Genomic DNA, 8,943 nt, shown 5'->3' with positions numbered 1-8,943 from the left:
AGTTTGAGTCCAGTACAATCCAGTCTAGTTGGTAATCCACACTTGCTTCCCATTTTCTCAGTGAAGGAATACAGGCTTTGAAGTCCGACAGACCCAGGTTCGAGCAGTGAAGATAGTCCTATCTTACTTGGGATTATTTTAAGCATTGACAAGTTAAAATAGAGAAAAAAAAAATCCCATAGAATGAAAACTCAATAGGAGGCAGTTAATAAAAGTTTGTTAAAAGAACCATGGATGAGTGGATGATCAATAAATGACTATTGTATATATAACATTTGCTTTGCTGTACACCTGAAAGTAACAATGTAAATCAATTACACGTCAATAAAAAAAATAAGAATTAAAAAAATAAATCAATGTCTATTATCAGACAAATCATTTTTTTAAGGGGGAGAGGTATTCAGTTTATTTATTGATTTTTAGAGGAGGTACTGGGGATTGAACCTAGGACCTCGTGCACGATAAGCATGCACTCTACCACTGAGCTATACCTCCTACCCTTCAGACAAATCATTTGTAATGAAAAAGGTGTTTGGTCAAGATGACCGGAAAGGCCAGGTTGAAGAAAGATCACCTGCCATATTGAATAGTGGTTAAGAGCACAGTTCTTTCAGACCCACCTTCAGACCCCGACCCCACCACTAACCCGCTACACTCACATTAGACAAGTTGCTTAACCTCAAGTTTCCTGTCTGTAAACGTAACAAATAATGGTCCATCGTGCTGGTGGAGGTCTAAATGAGAAAGTGCCTGGAAATCACTTGGCTCAGCGCCCTACGGAGAATAAGCCCTTTCTACACAGAAGGCATCACTGTTAAGGTAAACAGAAGTAACACAGAACGGAAGCTCTCACTTGTATCTAGCTTGTGGTGCAACTGTAAAGCCTGACTGAGAAGATGCTTTGTAACCTGACACGTAGGGATTTTTTTTTATCACTTCTATTATTTGGAAGAATAATGGACGGAATAGATGACTTTTATTGGAACAAGCACCAACTCCGTGAGGCCCTTCTTCAGTTGACGTGCCTGGACGAGCACAAATGCTTGAGAGAGGGATAGGACTGGCTTCACTAGAGGCTCCTTTCTGTCGCTGCTCTGAGCCTGCAGACTCAGAGCGTGGCTGCGGAAAAGAGAGGCTGAAGTAACGTGTGGGGAACTTAACTGATGCTCTGAAGCCGTTGCCGGCAAACACGCTCAGGAGGTAGGTAAGTTCACACTGTTTTATGGGAGGAAGGTTTTTTACTGGTAATTTCATGCAGTTGTGAAACTGGATCACTGGGCTGGAGGTTTTCTGTGAATTCGGCAGGGAGCCTTTCCTGCTTCCCAACCTTGGGGAGGCCCCCTGGGAGCCACTGGCTGTGACCTGCCATTTTCTGGGTGAAGAGTTTTCTCTCAAGGGGCCAAGAGAAGGAAACAAAGAAAGACCTTCAGAAGGAAACAGGGCCCGTTGGTTGTTTTCCCAGGCTCATTCTCACATTCCCAGGGGTGCCTGTTAACTGTAAGCCTCTGTTTCTTAGGGTTCTTTGGGCTATTGGCATCAGAGATCCCCTAGCCAGCCATGCTGGGGAAGAGATGATCTTACAGTGGTGAGTCCTCCGGAACAGACAGGACCCAAACCAGAACCCCTTCAAGAACCAGGTGTTGGCCCCCTTCTCATGCACAAGCTTCACACTGAGGCTCCTTCACCCTCTCCCATGGATTTCCCGGTCTCTGCTCTACTTCGTCTCCTTGTACAGCTGCTCCAGTCTCTCAGGCTGGCTCCTCCGCTCCTTCACAAAGGTGGCAGAGAATCACTGTATCTGGCTCTGAAGTTTGACTTAAGTTCAAACAACTAGCAGAGAACTGACCACGTGGGTGAGACACAGTAGGGTCAGGTGCACATCACCTTTGTCTGCTGGGACCCATGGTAACAACAGGGCTGCCAGGGCCTCCTGAGGCAGTTGTCAGAGAAGAGTCACAGGCTGAGCACATCTCCTAGTAGGTATCTTCTGCACTGAGGTACAGAAACACGACACTTTTAATTCCTAGAGATGAGGACCAACTTTGGGCTAAGTATGTTAACAAATGTAGAGAACAGCTACCCATGGCTTCCTTCTTCCTCAGCCTTCATGGTCTTAAGAGACATATGTTACTCCCAGTCCAAAGACCATTTCCATGTGTGCTCAGAGCAGACAAGGAGGTAAAGGTGGAACTGACCCTTAAATCTGCCTCTGCTAATGGCTTAGTTTGAAGAGGAGTAACTTGCAGAGCACATATGAAAGCGGAGGTGGAAACACTCATTTCATGTCAGTTTGGGCTTCTTATTTCTGCTTTGTTCCAAAGCCAGAGATGGAATCTGAGGATCTTACCATGACTTAACTGATAGCCACACAATACCAGATACATTGAGTTAAATGCCAACTGTGTTGCTGATGGATTTTTATAATGACCCCTTCCTTCCCAGAACATTGTTTTCAAAGTATCATCTCATAACTCATTTGGCCTCACAAGCCAAAGGCTATTTCTCTTCATGCTATAGCTGGAAAAATTGAGCCTCAGAAGGATGGCGTGGTCTCCCAAAGTCAACTGACTAATAAATGACAGAGCCGCGAACAAAATTCACATCTGCTCGTTGATAATCCCATTGCCTTTTTCCTGTATTGCTTTGCTTCCCTACAGGAAAACTACTTGTTATTTCTCCTTTTGCCTCTCCAGAGCTCCCCTCCACCACTCTCCATCCTGCTTGATGCCCTGGGAGGATGACTTGTTCGACTGAATTAACAGAATCCCGTGGCCTCCAGCTTCTAGTGAATTAGGTTGATGAGAGACGCCAGCAAGAAATCAGAGCATGAGGTCGGAGTGTACTACCTGGATTCCATCCTGCAGAATCTCCCTATCAAAGGCCACGGCATCTTTTGGACAGCCCCTGCCTCCTCCCCTTGACCTTTCAGGGCTAAGGGTGGTATGATGACCTAGACTTCTTTATTGGTTTCCCTTAGCCCTTTCTGCTGTTAAACTCCCCTGAATTACCCCACCCATTTGTGGGTCCCGTTCTTTTCCTGCCAGAACTATGATCAGCAAACTAATAGTGTGCCTTCATCTCCAATTACTGTGTGACTGAGGCTTATGTAGATATTGTTTTGTTGTCTAAGTAATAACCTTTGAGAAGGACAGACTTTACTGTCTGCCACTTGCAACTCACCACCCACAAATATGCTTTTGATTTTAGTCCAAGAGTATGAGTGTGTTTCCATACTGTGTGCTGGCCTCTCACCACCCATACTAAAGGCAAATTCCTTTGCTTGTCTGAGTCTTAAGTAGGCAGCCTGGGTGGCTGGAACCCACTGCCACGGTTCCTGTCTTCCTCACGTGGGATTATCTCCATGCCTGCCCACAAGCAGCTCAAAAGAAGAGTCAGTATTGAAAGGACTTGCCTATCTTGGGAGACATGTGGGGAAAAGACGGGGATTGAGAGAAACGTAATGAAGAAACAGAAAGGAAGAGAGCTTAATGAACTGTCACTGTACATAGAACCACAAAACTGCACAACCGCAAGACGGATGGCCCTGTCCACACAGTCTGTGGACAGGCAGGAATTGTACCTGAACTTCCATCAGCTGTTTACTTCCCCACCTATTTCACTCTGCAGAAGGCTAAATGTAGAGAGTGGCCTATTTAAAAGTTGAGTGTTTTCAAACCCCCATGTAAAGAACTTTTAAATGGGTCACCATGTTCCTCTTTCCTCACCCAGATATACATACATAATAAGTCAACATTCCCCATGCAAATGACTCTATATTGCTGTTTCGGTGTTTACTGATCCCTGTCAGCCAACTGTGCTCAAAACACTAGCAACAGTCATTCCCCAAATGACAAACGGGCTCCATCAGAGCAGGTTTTCTGTGTCTCCTGATGCCCCAGGATCTAGCACAGGGCCTGGCACACAGCAGGCATTCACGGAAATGTCTTCAGATAAAACTGAATGACTGCAGGATTTTAGAAAGTGCTAGAACAGTGTAACTGTGTCAGAGAGAGAAGAGGGAAAGATGGCGGCAGCTCCGAGAGGAAGGCCAGTCGCACCGAGAGGTGCGACTCCAGTCGCACCACCGGACTGCTTCTTGGATCCTGACACTCTGGGGAGAGCTGCTGTCTCAGGAGCTGCTCCTTCCTCCCGGAGCTGGCCTAACACGGCCGCGTTGCTAATTCGAGCTGTAAATGAGCACTAACACAGGCATTTCAACTCCAGGTGTGTCTGCCCGTGCCAAGACATGCTTAGCAATGAGAGTAAGTATGTTTCCCAGTCTTCTCCGGGGAGGGCACAGGCCGAGGGGGTGGCTCCCGCAGGACTCCATCCCTTCCCACCCACAGGTCACAAACCTGCAAGGATGGGATAAAAGACACCGCTATCTCTTCCTGCCAGGTGGCACCTTAGTTCTTGCTGGGTGCCTGAGAGACTCAGAAATAGTTTCTAGTCCCTGTTTTGAGCCTCCACAAGGAACCCAGAATGTCGCTGAGGGTGAAATATTCGTCTCTGCAGAAAGCAAGGCGGCAAGGTGAATTCTTTCCTGCTGCAGCACAATGTCTTATTTTCTTCTCTTTGGTACAGCAAAGGCGAAGTGCCGCCCCCGTCACACCCTGCCAGCACCACCTCCACCCCTAGAGAAATCTTAGGGAGAGTCATACCACAAAATCCTTCCTGACGCCTGACACTTCTTAATCCTCCAAATCAGGAGATTCCACCTCAAGTAAATTCAAAACACATTTTCTGAGTCCAAGAGCTAAGACCTGCAGAATATGTGAAGATAAGCCAGGCTGGCCCTGTTGGGGCTCAGAGAGGGCTTCCCCAAAATATGCCTCAACAGCATATTGGTTATTTTGAATTAAAGTTACTTGAGAAACAGCCAACGGCAAGAGGACACTCTGACCCTCCTTCCTGTCTCCCTGAAAGCATCAAATAAATCTTTCCTGTGAAAGATTTCCTGCATCTGGAGGTGAAAGGAAACGCTTATCACGAGAGATACAGAATTCAGGCCTTCAAGCCTGTGTAAACAAATCTTGTTCCTTCTTTAATTTACTCCCCCAAGCCCATATTCTGCTTAGACTCTTCACTAATTGAGCACCCAAAACCTAAGTTTCTTTGTCCCATCAATTCCTCACAAAATTTATTAGTTTTGTTTTTCGGGTTTTTCTGTTTGTTTTTATTTGTGTGTGTGTGTAAAAAGTATAAAAGCTGTCTGCTTTGGCCACTCCTTAGGTCCCATTTCTATGAGACCTCCGTGTGCATAAATTAAAATGTGTTTCTTTTTCTCCTGTTCATCAGTTTTCCGTCAATTTTGTCATTAGCCCAACCACAAGAATTCAAGAGGGGCAGAGGGGCAAATTTTCTCCTTTCCTGGCAGTTCTTACTCTTAAGGAACTGACAACCTAGCTTGGCATCTTCATTTATTTGTTTATTTTTCCACCGAAAAAGGATCGAGGTAGCTTACAAAAATGCAAATGCTGCAATGAGGGAAAATCAAACTTAGAACAAGGTGGTGAAGAAATCAGGGAAGAAATGAGGACAAGCAGCATAAGGTGACGAGAGGACTGAAGTTATGAAGTTAGCACCCCAACCTGCAGGCTGGAAAATCCTCCACACTTGCCAGGTGTGAGCCCCAACTGGACCGTAAGATCTGTAGCAGACTGGATATATCGTCTAGTCCAGGAGACAAGTCAGGTGTCCAGGTCACAATGAAGACAAAAGGTGTGAGCTCTGGGGCCAGATCACCTGGATTTTTAAATCCCAGCTCCCAGGCATGTGATCTAAGGGAAATCACTCCATTTTTCTAAATTGCAGTTTATATGTAAGCTCAGATTAATAGCATCTTCTCCACAGGGTTATGTGAGAAATAAAAGAATTCATGTATGTAGGAATGTAAAGCACCCATTATATAGTAAGTGCCCCACAAGTGTTGGCTCGTGCAAGAGAGAATATGACAAATGTTGGAACAGAAGTTCAAGTTCATGACTATAATAACAAAGAAGGAAAAGATGGATTTGGGCTGAGGACAGGGGAGGGACACAGATTGGGGATCACTTTGTCACAGTGGCAGTAACCAAATGAAGTGGAAGAAAGATCATGGCTAGTAGATGGAAAAAAAGGGAAGAGTTTAAGCAGAAGGAACGGTATGAGTGTTAAAATAGGAAAGTACAGCAGGTGCTCGAGGAACAGTAGGTCTTAGAGAATCCAGAGATGAAGTAGTTTTCTACCATCTCTGTACTAGCCAGGAAACGTGTGATCGCACGTGACAGAAACCCAGTGCAAACTGACTGAAGAAAACCAAAGAGGTGGGTTGTATGAGCACCTAACACTCAGAAGCTCAGGGGCTCCAGACACAACTGGATCCAGGACTTCCAACCATCCATTGCCAGAGTTCAGTTTCTCTCCTCTCAGCTCTCCTCTCCTCCACGCTGAATTCCTTCTCAGGCAGGAAAACTACCCAGAAGTTCCAGGTTTCATCTACCCCACCTCAGGCCAGTGGAAATGCCCATAGCATCATCTCTTAAGAGGTAAATGAGGAACTGGGGAGTATTTTAGAGAATACTTCTGTTCTCCTTTGGACAAAGTAGGACGGCACTTCCCCAGCCCCCTCTGCAGTAAAAGGGGCCCAAGAGACTGGCAGTAGCCAAAGAAATATGAGTGGATGTGAGCTTCTCCACATTCAGGTGGGAGCTTCAATAGGCAGCCACATCCTCTTCTGTTGCCATGGTGATTATGGTCCTCTTAGTCAAAAGAGGACTCTGTCAGCGTGGGTCACTAATGAGCAGAACTCCTAAGCTGACCTTTGAACATGCAGCATAAGTGAGAAACATGTTTTTGTTGTATTAAGTCACTGAATTTTGAAACTTTTTGTTACCACAGCATAACCTTGCCTATCCTAACTGATACAGAAAGAAAGACTCTCTAGTGGGATCTGTCTTGGGGTTCTCTAGAGAAACAGAACCAATATGACATGTGTGTGTGTGTGTGTGTAGAGACAGAGACAGATTTTAAGGAATTGGTTCACACAATTATGGAGACTGGCAAGTCCAACATCTTCAGGGTGGGCCAGCAGCCTGGTAACCCAGGAGAGCCAATGGAGTCCAAAGGATAATCTGCCAGCAGAATTCCTTCTTGCTCAGAAGAGATCAATTTTGGTTTTTTATGGCCCTCGACTGATTGGGTGAGGCCCACCCACACTGTGGAGGACTTTACACCAAGTCCACTGATTAAAATGTTCATCTTATCCAAAAACACCCTTACAGAAATATCCGGAATAATGTTTGACCAATTATCTGGGTATCATGGCCCAGCCAGGATAACGTATCAAGTTAGCCATCACAGGATCCAACCTACCATGTTGGAGTGAGCCAGCACTGTTAAGGCTCTTTGCAGGGACTTGGTCAGAATTCCCTTCTGAGGGAAACTGTAACTGAACTCATGATATAAGCCTTAAATAAAAGCTTCACCTCCCCTCTCTCAGGTCATCCCCATGATTTTCTTGAGTCTAGAGAAAAAGCTTATTAACCTTACTTTCAGTGTTGGTTTGCTCAGTAGCTAAGGCATCAGATTCTGTTTGTCCCATTCTGGTCCAGGTCTCTGTGCCTCCTTCAAGCCATGTCTCCTCAAAACTCCCTGCTCTCCTTCAACACGTTTTCTTCCACAGACCCAGGCATCAGTACCACATGGCCTACCACAAAATGCAGGGTAAGAAAGAGTGGCTTAAACCGCAGGTTTGGATAGATTTGTGCAAATCCCCAGGAGCTGGTTATCCTGATCATATTTGACAAAGTCTCCTTTAAACTATGAGTCATTGGCAGGTTTGGATCTTCAGAGCTCCTCATGAGCCAGTGAATCATCTTTTAATCCCTTTTCATAATCTAATGGAGGCAAATTTGCAGAACTTCTGTGGCTTTACCCAGGAGGTAGCCTCAAGGTGTTTGTAAAAGTGAACTGGTATTAGAAATGGGTCAGGCACATGAGGTACAGATAGGTAGGCAGCAAGGGAGTCAGCCCTTCCCGCCCAGCAGGGAAAACCTCTAGCAACATCGTAAGATGGGCAACGTAACCTTTGCTCACCCAAAGCCTCAGCTTCCCGAGCTCCTCCCTCCTTTACTGGCACAATCTCCCTCACTTCTGATGCTCTCTGACAAATCAAAAACCCCACATGGGTAACCCTCTTGCTGTCTTTAAAAGCACCCACTCATCCCCTCAGTGCCTTTCTCCCATGTGGCTAGCAGAGTGTGGTCTGACCAATGTATTTCACACCACAGTATTAATTAGCGATGAGAGCTTGACTGTACAAAGACAAATACCATATGATATCACTTACATGTGGAATCTAAAAAATACAACAAACTAGAATCTAACAAAAAAGAAGCAGACTCACAGATACAGAGAACAAACTAGTATAAAATAAGCTACAAGCATCTATCCTACAACATGGGAATACAGCCAACATTTTATAATAACCATAAATGGAATATAAACTTTAAAAATTGTGAGTCACTATACTGTACACCTGTCACTTATATAATATTCTACAGTGACTATACTTCAAGTATAAAAATAAATAAAAATACTGCTCAAGGGGAAAAAAGAGCTCGACTGTCAACTTTCTCAAAGGCCTTCGCAAGTTAAAAGAGAGTTCTTTCAGGTATCAATTCTTATCAAACTTAAAAAATTGTGATGTGTTTTTCATCTCCCTCTGAACAGTTACCCTGTCGCTATTAACAAAGCCCTCTATACTCCATGCTTTTCCAGGCCAAAACTTAAGCATCTAACACAGATGCATGAATACGGGTTTGTGCTTTTAGACAATTACCACTTGAGAGAACCTGACTGACCTTTCCCCCTATTCTTCCACGCAGCCTGTGTCTTCATGCTATAAAACCATGGGACATCCTCCACCTTGTCATCTGTCTTTCCCTACCCTTGAGGAGCAGA

General features: G+C 45.0%; 1 non-coding gene across 1 annotated transcript; it reads right to left on the bottom strand.

Moving 5' to 3' along the window:
* Positions 1 to 423: 423 nt before the first annotated feature.
* On the bottom strand, positions 424 to 495 carry TRNAD-AUC (transfer RNA aspartic acid (anticodon AUC)). The gene has a single exon. It is a non-coding gene; the product is annotated as a tRNA-Asp (tRNA).
* Positions 496 to 8,943: the final 8,448 nt, after the last annotated feature.

This window comes from Camelus dromedarius, chromosome 3, assembly GCF_036321535.1.
Source record: "Camelus dromedarius isolate mCamDro1 chromosome 3, mCamDro1.pat, whole genome shotgun sequence".
Taxonomy (NCBI): domain Eukaryota; kingdom Metazoa; phylum Chordata; class Mammalia; order Artiodactyla; family Camelidae; genus Camelus; species Camelus dromedarius.
The sequence above is the reverse complement of the archived record's forward strand: the minus strand, read 5'-3'. Positions and strand labels throughout refer to the sequence as shown.